The sequence below is a fragment of the Acinonyx jubatus genome, chromosome C1, assembly GCF_027475565.1.
Source record: "Acinonyx jubatus isolate Ajub_Pintada_27869175 chromosome C1, VMU_Ajub_asm_v1.0, whole genome shotgun sequence".
In the NCBI taxonomy this organism is placed as follows: Eukaryota; Metazoa; Chordata; class Mammalia; order Carnivora; family Felidae; genus Acinonyx; species Acinonyx jubatus.
In genome coordinates, this window is record NC_069381.1 from 94,915,531 (window position 1) to 94,927,477 (window position 11,947).

The 11,947-nt window shown below is 41.4% G+C and overlaps 1 protein-coding gene across 1 annotated transcript in view; it reads right to left on the minus strand.

Moving 5' to 3' along the window:
• The window catches only part of SLC16A1 (solute carrier family 16 member 1), a 61,559-nt gene extending 61,149 nt beyond the window's left edge, over window positions 1-410 (minus strand). The window contains exon 1 of the mRNA XM_053214626.1: window positions 261-410. The gene's annotated coding sequence lies outside the window, so the exon portion shown is untranslated. The remainder of the gene's footprint in view (window positions 1-260) is intronic.
• Between the last annotated feature and the right edge of the window lie 11,537 nt (window positions 411-11,947).

Consider the following 11,947-nt stretch of genomic DNA (forward strand, 5'->3'; position numbering starts at 1 on the left):
TACATTTTCAAATGATCAGAACATCATGAACACTTTTAAGTTTTGGTGTGCAAACATACCATTTACTGACATCTCAGTCACTTCAGGTTCTGTGCTCTTGAATCAAAGAAGCAAAGGCCTATAAGGGCTTTCCTGTTATCTCCCCTGAAAATAATAGATTTTTCTGCCTTAATTTACCTGGGGAGGTAAACACAATACAAAAAGGCAAAGACTTAGCTTTCCTTAGGTCTAGTCTACCTAACAGATAAAGTGGCACTTACCTGGGACCTCCAAGAGTTTGCCTCTACTGTGTCCTCCAAGGGAAAGAGAATGGATTGTCCTCCAGGCTGATATAAACGGGGGAAGACAGCAGCTGTATGTGACCTTGTGTTCTGATACAGTTCTGGCATCTGGACAGAATCTTTTTGGTGGCCTGTGCTTTGTCACTTTCTAGCAAGTACAGAGGCTGGGCGTGTCGGCCTGCCTCAACCAAGACTCCAGACCTCCTTAAGGGTAGGAGAAAGGGACCCCAATATTGTCAGCATTTGGTTATCACTCTTAGATGAGCTTTTTAGTCCAGTTAATGAGCAGGCACCATGCCAGGAAGAGATACATGAGCTTGGACCTCGAAGGGTATGTACTCTGAAGCTGAAATCATAAACCAGAACATCTGATGTGTGTCTCATACACAATGAGGGAGGGAGTGCTGTTGATGGAAATGTCACACGCAGCTGCTTTTAGCGCTTGGCTCTCACCAATGAAGCTTCCCCCTCTGCCACCACACCCCTCCCTTCCTGCATGAAAGCCTTTAGGGCTCTTTAGTTCTCATCCTGCACGCTGTGAAACAGGCTGAAAATTTATATCTGTTACATCAGTCTGGTTCATGGCTGACTGATGCACCTGATGGGCTATAGGAGTGACTGGCTTAGCTACGTTTGAGTCAGGAAAGAGCCTACCTTCTACAATTGTGTGCCCTGCTCTGTAAAGTAACGAATATGGCTTATGGTCCTAATTAAGCTACTTATTAAACAGCATCCTTTGAACAAGTCATTTCTGCCATCTCTCCAGCTATATGATTGAGCACGTAATCCTGTTGAGATTTCACAGTGGGGTTGAGAAGACAAGCTATTCCCTCCATCTGGAATTCTCTTTCCCTGACTTTTCATGCCAAATCCTCCCTATCTTCTGGATTTAAACTGAAACACCTGTTCTTGAGATATTCCCTGACTGATTCTACTTTCTTATTGCTGAAGACCAATAGTTTCCCAGTTCACTCAATAGCACCTGTTACTTCCCCTTTTGCAACCTATGTCATGCTTATTATAATAGTTGTTCAGTGTCTCTCTTCTCTATTAGATCATAAGTTCCACTGGGGTAGGACTCATATCTGTCTTTTGCACTGGAATCTCCTGTACCAAGCATTCTGCATGCACGTATTTGGTGCTTAATAAACATTAGTTGAATAAATGATGAATTACATCTTTTTCTAAAATGTTTCTTTTTGAGAGAGCATGAGTCCCAATTATTTTTGAGAGAGAGAATCCCAAGCAGGCTCCTTGCTGTCAGTGCAAAGCCTGACGTGGGGCTTGAACCTACAAACCATGAGATCATGACCTGAACTAAAGTCAGACACTCAGCCGACTGAACCACCCAGGTGCTCTGAATAAATGATGAATTACATCTTATAATCGTTTTGAGATTCCTTTGTGAAAACCAAATATTGAACCTTCTGTGCCTTCCTAATCATGTGGGTAATGTTAAGAACAGGTGTTGAATTAGAGCCAAAAGGACAGCTACTTATTGTGCCTTCCCCATGCCTGACTGCTGCTTGCCTTCTCGTATCACCACAATCTAAATTCTTATCCTGGCAAATTGTTCCCAACTCCCTAAGCAATCATTTTTGGGAAGATTGCAGTCTGTGTTCATTTGTTAAATGAAACCAACAACGCAAACTGGCTTTTAGAGTTGAGTATTGTATTTCCTCATATTTATGTCAATTTAAAGAATCATTAAGCTCCCATAGAAAAGATTTCATGTAAGTTGTAATTACATTTAAGAATGAGTGTGCCAACTTCAAATAACTTCTTATCAAACTGGCTTCTTCTTTTTAACACTAGGTGTTTCTGAAATATTAACCTGAACTTGCATATCTAATTCTACCTGGAAACTGCAGATTCGTAGTTAAAATGAGGAAAAGCAGCTTCAGATGCCATTTATTAATTCATTTATTCATTTAATAATTGCTAGTGAACACTGTAGGCCAGACACAATTCTAGATATTTGGGAATACCAGTAAATAAAAGATTCCTGCCCTCAAGAAATAGGACTACTGTGGTATAGATAGTACTCACCAAATATTCTATTGCTGCTTTGCTTTTCTCAGCTCGCTTCAGGTAGGTTAGGGTCCTGTGATCACTTCTGCCTAATGGCCTGTGAAAGAAGTGATTTGTATCCCTTTCGGGCGTCACTTTCAGACCAGACAAGTTATAAGCCCATGTGCCTTTCCTAACCCTTTTTACCCCGTCACAGCAATCTTGGAGGTTACACGTTCCACTTGATGCAGCTAGAAGATGGTAGAATGTGAGTCATGTTGGCTACTGCGTAAAGGTGTGGAATAGAGTGACACACAGCTTTCACTGCCTGCCAACTTGTGCTAGATCTGTGACCTGCACGAGACAAAGTTTTGTTGGTTAAGCCACAGAAGATTCAGCATTAGCTGAATTAAGTTTTGTTGGTTAAGCCAGCACTAGCTATCCTGAGTAATGCAACATGTATTATTTATTTAACATCTTTTATGTGCTAGGCAGAGTAGTAGGCTGTTTGTAATAGTGATTTATTATTGTTAAAACTCTGACAATTCACTTTCCTTGCCAAAAGGGAGGCACATTCAATGTTTTTCCTGAATTACTATGTTCATTTTCATCAGAGCTGCCTTTTTTTATATATATATAGTAGTAAGATTGATATCAGCCTTGTAATTTTAGAGGGAAAAAAGAATTTTAGGCTTATTCTAGAGGACTAAATAAGGATGAGTCCTTATCCTGGCTGTTTGAGTAGGTTATTTAATCTGCCTTATTTTTCCATGGATAGAATTGGGGCTAATAGTTTGCTGCTAATATTACAAGGTTATTATGATGACCAAAATGAGTTAATATATAAACCATGAAACACACAAATGTAATATGACTATTCTCATTGAATCTGAGACACCACAGATTGTAGAGCACACCATTATTTTATAGTCCACTAAGAAACTAATGATACAAGTTAATCTGTTACACAATACTTTCTTATCACTCAGTCCTTATTAAAGGGCTTATTTAGGTGTATGTAAAATTGATTTTTGTTATATTTAAAAGCTGTGCATTAAACGGAACAATTCTGTTAAGGTAACCCAAAATGTCTTTATATCTAACGAATAATTTTTCAACTCTGAATAATTGATATACTGAATTTTTCTTTTTTTAAAATGTTTTATTTATTTTTGAGAGAGAGAGAGACAGCATGAGCAGGGGAAGGGCAGAGAGAGACACACACACACAGCCTGAAGCAGGTTCCAGGCTCCAGTTGTCAGCGCAGAGCCCAACACAGGGCCCAAACCCATGAACACACAACCTGAGCCAAAGTCAGACACTTAACTGACTGAGCCACCCAGGTGCCCCAATATACTGTAATTTCAATACAGTGCTACCTTCTGTGCCATCAAAAGCAGTGGCAATGCAGCAGTCCTTAAACAGGGCTCCATTTGGGGGTAAGATTTTCTTCCAACCTTCTGGCATCAATTCCGCAAATTTTGATGTTGATGCGCTCTTGTGCCTGATAAGCTATATACAAAAAGGTGTCAGTGGAAGTTTTTCAGACAACAACTAGGATCATATTTCTTGTGCAAATGTTGCTTAAGTGGTTGGCTGACTGAAATGTCCCTGGGTTTTAGTTGTCCAATCATTCAACCAGGAGTAACAACCAAATTTGCAGATAAGCAGACAATAGCAGTGATATCGAAAGTGCATAGTGGTGGAAACAGCTGAAAAACACGAATTGTCTCAATTTCAGAGATGTTAAAAGGTGACAGTATATGTATCTTGGAATAGGTAAAATAAAGTATTGGGTTTTTTGTTGTGTTTTACAAATAAAGGTGTATAATAATAAGGCCTCAGAAAGAGCACTGGGGGTTATATGTATGTGATGAATTGCTAAATTCTACTCCTGAAACCATTATTACACTGTTATCTAACTTGGATTTAAATAAAATTAAGATATTAAAAAAAAAAACAATAATAAGTCCCCAGGAAGCTCAGCTATGCAGGAGCTTCAAGATCATTCTTTGATTCCATCTCATTGTAGCACTCTGATCCAGGCCTACACAATCTTCAGTCTAACACAGCACAGTAAGAAGAGTCTTGGGTGCCGGGCAGAGAACTGGCTTTGGGGTCTGAGTCTGACTCTCAACCCTGCCATTTTTCAGAAGTACTGTTTTTGGGGTCAAGTTACTTCTCTGAGGCAAATTACTAAGGTTTGGGGTGGGGGGCTAATATGTACGAAAGCATGCTGTAAACAGTAAAATCCACATGCAAAGGGAAGAGAACTAACATTTTCATTGAGTGCCAGGAACTGTGCTGGGTACTTTGCATTATCTCATTTGTTCTGAGGCATATAGTGTCTTGATGGTCACCTTGACATCTGATACATTTCATGCTATGTTAATTTTTTTCCAAAATACCCCTTTCATTGTCTCACACTTTTTTTTAAATTAATTAATGAATTAATTAATTTATTTTTAAATTTACATCCAAGTTAGCATATAGTGCAATAATGATTTCAGGAGTAGAACCCAGTGATTCATCCCTTATGTATAACACCCAGTGCTCATCCCAACAAGTGTCTTCCTCAATGCCCCTTACTATTTAACCCATTCCCTCACCCACAATCCCTCCAGCAACCCTCAGTTTGTTCTGTATATTTAAGAGTCTCTTGTGTTTTGTCCTCCTCCCTGTTTTTATATTATTTTTGCTTCCCTTCCCTTGTGTTCATCTGTTTTGTATCTTAAATTCCACATAAGAGTGAAGTCATGATATTTTTCTTTCCCTGACTAATTTCACTTAGCATAACGCCCTCTAGTTCCATCCATGTTGTTGCAAATGGCAAGATTTCATTCTTTTTGACTGCCGGGTAATACTCCATTGTGTTTGTGTGTGTGTGTGTGTGTGTGTGTGTGTGTGTGTGTGTGTGTACAGCACATCTTCTTTAACCGTTCATCTGTTGATGGCCATTTGGACTCTTTCCATACTTTGGCTATTGTCGATAGCGCTGCTATAAACATTGGGATGCACGTGCCCCTTCAAAACAGCACACCTGTATCCTTTAGATAAATACCTAGTACTGCAATTGCTGGGTCGTAGGGTAGTTCTATTTTTAACTTTTTGAGGAATCTCCAGACTGTTTTCCAGAGTGGCTGCACCAGTTTGCATTCCCACCAGCAGTGCAGAAAAGATCCTCTCTCTCTACACTGTCTCACACTTTAAAGCACAAATCGTCTAAGGCAATTCTTTGGATCCTAAAACAAGCTGATAACCATGATCCCATCACAGAACTGCAGCCTCTCACTTGTTTTTGCTTTATAGCCCAGAAACATTTGAAATAAGAGAACCTTGGGCGACCAGTGTACCACCTTCTCTGTGACTCTGGCACCAAAACTAGCCCCTGGGGACCATGCAGAAAGTTTTTAATCTATGGTAAAATGTCCTAAATGAATGTGAGATCCAGGGTGTGGATCTAAAAGGGCATTAAGCAATTTACACAGATTCAGGCGCACAGAAAGTTGATATCCAAAAAACCTGACCATAGAAACCAGAGGCCTCAATGGGGGCTGCAATTCTATTTTGGGAAGGAGAAGTTACCAGCAGGAGAAGTACTGGGGAATAGAAATATAAGGCAGGAACCGCCCCAAAGCCTGATTGTCTTTGAGATTGACTCTTTGAACTAATGACCCATTCTCCTCATGTCCTTCTACCAGGAAGAATTGGGGTCCTTGGGTTGGAGCAAAGCTTAATCTATAAGTTAGGGTTACAGATTCAAGCTCAAAGGCTAGAGAGATAGGAGTTTAAGAACTAAGCATGCTATTACATCAGCTATATATGAAATGGTGTCTTGAAATACTAATAGGTGGGGATAAGGTGGATTGCGGGGGAGGGGGGCGGTTAAAGCAATAAAATGTCTTATATTTCAAATGTCCACAGGATAGAGAACTTTGTGAAGGCTCAAAAGAACAAAGACCTACAAAAATTAGGGGACTCCCAAGATCCATCTCCAAGAGCAATGGTATAATGTTTAATTTGTAACTCAATGTAACACTCATTGCCTTGTTCTCTAACTAGTTTGTGTATGTACACATTGAATTCCCACTAAGATTTTTCTTTAAAGTTTATTTATTTTGAGAGAGACAGAGACAGCCCAAGTCGGGGAGGGGGAGAGACAGAGAGAGACAGAGAATCCCAAGCAGGCCCACAGAGCCCAGTGTGTGGCTCAAACTCATGAAACTGTGAGATTATGACCTGAGCCAAAACGAAGAGTCGGACGCTTAACCAACTGAGCCACTGAGATGCCTCTGAATTCCCATTGAGATTTTAAGCTTGAGGTCAATAGTAACAATGAAAAAAAATATTCTGCATGTATGGCATAATGCTGTGTAGTGCTAAGAAAACTTATTAATGTCACTCCTTTCTATTTGAATCTAGCAGAGATTATATCTTGCTACAATGATTACTGTAAAGGTGAAAACCCAGATTCCTTTTTGCCATTCAGCACATGTTTTTCCACGAACCCAGCCACTCCAGAAAATCTATCTTATTTGCAGAAGTATTGCAAAATCCGACACTCCTCTTCACTTCACTGGAATGCCCTCGTAATTGCCAAATGTTGCCTTGCCTCATGGAAATTCTTGGCCAGAAACCTATGGATTGCCAGCCCTTGCAGCTGTTGACCCTAATTCTCCTATAACATCAAATCAACATTTTTTAATGACCTACTGAGAACAGGCACTGGCTAGTTGTCATTGAAGGTATAGAGATATGATCGCTGCCCTCAAGTAGTTTATGGTGTATATGAAAACAAACATATGAATATTTAAATACCAGGTAAAGACTTACTTAACAGTCATCAGTCGTAAAAGGGTTAGCAAAGGCAATGGTGCAAAAAAAAAAAAAAAAAAAAGACTAAGAATTCACAGGAAGATGAGGCATCATTTCTACCCCCTTCTATCTAGAAAGCCAAGAGCCCAGTGTAGGAGCCTCTCATGTCCTTTCTTTTGTGTCACTATTTTGAAGTATACTAATGGAAAAAATATGGTGTCCTTTTCCCCTATAAATCTTTTGTGTATTGTGGGTCACCTCCTGGGTCTTAGGTTCTTACCTCTTGACCTGAGGTCACTCAGTGGCACCCATTGAGATTCCTGCCTTGGGAAAAGTTCACCTCCTCTCTACTACTAATTCTATACTCTATATATTAGAGTATATATATTTTTTTCTAAGCAAATTCTTCACCCAACTTGGGGCTTGAACTCATGACCCTGAGGTCAAGAGTCACATGCTGTACTGACTGAGCCAACCAGTTGCCCGTACTCTCATTGGCTTGTTTTTAAGTTTTGTAGACCTGGGGATGTTGGACTGGTAGCAGGCCACAAAGACCTATTTATTCCTGTTGCCACAAGACTGACTCTCTTCTAGGATGGTGGGCCAGAATATATAGGATTTCTACTCATCCTCATCCTTCTGCCTAGAATGTGATCTTCCTGGAACAATCTTTTCTTCTCAGATGAAGAGACTTTATCAAAAGTAGTGTAATAGCCCCTTTCCCTATTCCTTCATCTCATTTTCCCTGTTCCCTCCCTATCCTCTCTTCTTTGGCGACTTCATCTGTTTCTCTACGCGAATGAATGTTATCCCATTCCAAGTCTTCAATCAATGTGTTCTAAAAGGAGAGAAAGCCTAAGAGTATGAGTCAACTTTATTTCTGGTACGGAACGATGTTTGTTCTCTTATTAGTTGCCCTGAGGAACAGGGAAAGGAAGTGCAACTTCTATTTTTCTTGCTATGAAAAGGAAGTAAATGGCAGTCAACCTACTTCATTAACTTAAAAGATTCATTTATTTTTTTTTTAAGTTTACCTATTTTGAGGAGAGAGACAAAGCACATGAGTGGGAAGGGGCAGAAGGAGAGGGAGAGAGAGAAATCCAAGCAGGCTCCACACTGCCAGCGCAGAGCCCAATGCAGGGCTCAAACCCACAAACTGTGAGATTATGACCTGAGCCTGAGTCAAAAGTGGGATGCCTAACTGACTGAGCCACCCAAGCTCCCCTAAAAGAGATCCATTTATTTTTTATTTTATTCTAATTTTTTTTAACGTTTATTCATTTTTGAGAGACAGAGTGTGAGGGGGGAGGGGCAGAGAGGGAGAGACAGACTAGACAGACAGAATCTGAAGCAGGCTCCAGGCTCTGAGCTATCAGCACAGAGCCCGATGTGGGGCTTGGACCCATGAATTGTGAGACCATGACCTAAGCCAAAGTGGGATGCTTAACCAACTGAGTCACCCAGGTACCCCTAAAAGAGATCCATTTAAAGGAAAGTGTTACACTGAGCTACTGTTACATGCACATAGAGCATTACAAAATATTTACTTTATGGTGCATAACATGTTGGCATTAGCATTGACCTTGGCTTAGCATTGGCTTCTGAGGCAAAAACAATCAGACTACCCCAGCTGATCAACAGGCCTAGGCTTAGTGGCCTCGCAGACTCACCTTTAACTTTTCCAGGTTATAACTGTGACCTATCCTTACATGCTTACCTTGTATGACAGTGATTTCTGTGTGCATCTATGTCTCCATTACAATGTAGCCTTTTTAAGGAGGGATCTGTTTTCCTCTGTTTCCCCTCCACATCATCAGGTTGTACATTGCATGTGCCAGTGCTCAATAGATGTTTTTGAATCAATCAGTTGAGCAAGCCTTGCTAAAGTGGCAACCTGTTTCCTAGTTTTGTGGAAGTCTTTCAACTTTGTGTTCCAGCCTTCTAAGTATTAAAAATAATGGGTGGCTCAGTCAGTTAGGTGCCCAGCTCTTGATTTCAGCCTGGATCATGATCTCACGGTTTGTGGGATTGGTCCCTGCATGGGGCTCTGTGCTGACAGCTACTTTTGATTCTCTATTTCTCTCTGCCTCTCTCCTGCTCTCTCTCTCTCTCTCAAAAAAAAATATATATATCAAAATATATATATAAAAATAAGTAAATATATTTTTGAAAAGAAACAGGAAAATAACAACAACAATTATAATAGGAGTTACCTGTGGCAATCATGAACAGCAATTCCCCTGACAGCTGGTGACAACAAGAAAAAGGGTAAGGAGTCGTGCTGGGAATCATCCAGAACCTAGCTCACACAGACCCAGGGAGCAGCTCTGAGGAATTACATCCAGAACAGGGCTGCTGGAAAACACCCACATTCAACAACAGCATCTCTCTCAGCACTCCGCAAACAGCCTCTGAGAGACCTTGCTCCATGTGTTACACAGTGAGTGAGGAAGGGGAGACTCTCTATGGCCCCAGCCTGTAAACTTGAGAGGTTCCCTGACATGAGGACTGCTGAGAGACTGAGCAGATGCGATAGGAATGCCTGTGCTCTTCCCTGACTGCCTATTTTGGCCATCTCCCTGCTTTTAGACTCTGCAGTGGAGAGGTCAGAGGCTTAGCCAACTGAAAGATACAGGAGAAAGATGTGGAATCTACCTCAGTGGGTAGGGCCAATTAAGACAAGAAGGGAGTACACAGAGGGGAATATTCAGAAAACAAACGTCTTGCAAGAATCTGGAGTCATAAAGGGGCCAAGTCTTCCTACTCAGTTAACCCCTAAACACTGGTGGGAGCTTCATTTTAATGTGTGAATGTTGGGGAGACATGGGATGTGGTGAGAAATCATGATATCTTGAGTGAGTGGACTTGATAGTAGTCCCCTGGTTGGCCTTTGGTGAAGAGAATTAATAACTGTATTTTGACTTCCCGATCAGCCCGACTCCTCTTTCCCAGCATCATCGAGGTATCTTTTCAGGGAGAGAGAGGCTGTGGGTATCATGGACTCTGTCCAGTGTCCTGTCTAGGCACTAGGAGCTCTGGATCTTCTGAGATACTTTTTTTTTGTTTTAAGGATGTCTTTTTTTTTTTTTTTAAGTTTTATTTATTTATTTTGAGAGAGAGAGAGAGCATGAGCAGGGGAGGGGCAGAGAGAGAGGGAGAGAGAGAATCCCAAGCAGGCTCCATGCTGTCAATGTGGAGCCCAGCCGTGGGTCTCCAACTCACAGGCTATGAGATCATGACCTGAGCCGAAATCAAGAGTTGGACACCTAACTAACTGGGCCACCCAGGTGCCCCTGAGATTCTTTTTATCCTGTAGAAGGGAAGTGGGAATGGTAGGCCCCAAAAGCCAAAGGCTTCAGTTCTTATGCCTTCCCAGTAATGCTGGAAAAATTCTCCTCTCCCAGGGTGCTCTGCCTTTTCTTTATACCCGAAGATATGTAAATGCCGCACCTGCAGGAGAGGACAGGAATTTGTCCACACTACTTTTTTTTTCGTATGATCTGCTGTGCATGGCTATTGTGTGGCATGTGTACACACTGAAGCATCCATTCCTTGCCTTTAGGTTCTCTCTCTTTTTTTTTTAAAGTATTCTTCACACCCAGTGCAGAGCCCAACATGGGGCCTGAACTCACAACCCCGAGATCGAGACCTGAACTGAGATCAAGAGTCGGATGCCCAACCAACGGAGCCGCCCAGGCACCCCTTGCCTTTAAGTTCTGAAGCTACCCTGAGCCCAGAGGTTCTGGGGTAACCGCTCTGCTTTAAGTCTTGGCTGCTGTAGGTGGTGGGGCTTCCAACCTCTTTGACTAGTTCCAGACATTCCATATTGTTATCAGCAGGAGACTCCCAGGCATTCTGGAAGCTTTGCATGAGGGTAGGAACCACTGCTGTTGCTGTTGCTGTAGCTGCCTGGACCTACAGCAAAGAGCCAAGAAAAAAAAAATCATTTCACACTCTGTACACCAAATTCCCCCAGTGCTGGCAGAGCCAGGAAGTCTGCAGAGCCATGTAAATCTCCCTTCAAGCAGTCTGTCTCTTCGGTAGCTCCAGAAATGGTGTTTGTTACCTTTTAGATTTTAGTAGATGGGTGAAAACTGCTGGCAACAGTCCCTGTTTCTCAAGCTGGAGAGCCAACCAGCAGGAGTTTCATGGAGAAGGCAGCTTCCACCAGAGGGGTCTGTCTCTTATTGCTGCTAGTAGTACTTTGGGCCTCAGTGAGAAGATTTCCCACCAAGAACCTGGAATTCAAGTTGCCATTTTATTTTATTTTATTTAATCATTTTATTTTATTTTAATTTCAAGTTGCGCGTTTAGATTTAAACCTTCAAATCAATGCAGAATACATCAAAGTATAGTTGTTCAAAATCTCAGTGAAAAAGAATTATGCTGTAACCTGGAAAAAAAAAAAAAAACTAACCTAAATTCAAGAAAGAACATGGTGTCAGGGAAGGTTAGCCCTGAAAACTTAGGAATAAAGAGGATCTATGAGGCAAATCCTGGTGGTATTTATCCAAGTGGTTTTAGGTGAGAGGTTACATTGGTTTGTTCAGTTTGGAGGCAGGTAAATTGTTGCTTTGGAGTTGGATGGCTTTTTTGTCAAACGTTCACACATAAAACAGACACCCTTATTTTTAGTTCCATGCTCTGTAAGCAACCTACTCTTACAATCTGATTCCCCAATGTTGGTCACAGGACATGAATGTTTTTATTCATCTATTTATTTTTTTAAGTAATCTCTACACCCAATGTGGGACTCAAACTCACAACCCCGATTAGCAAGAGTCACAACCTCCGCCAACTGAGCCAGCCAGGTGCCCCAGGACATGAATGTTTTAGCCTGT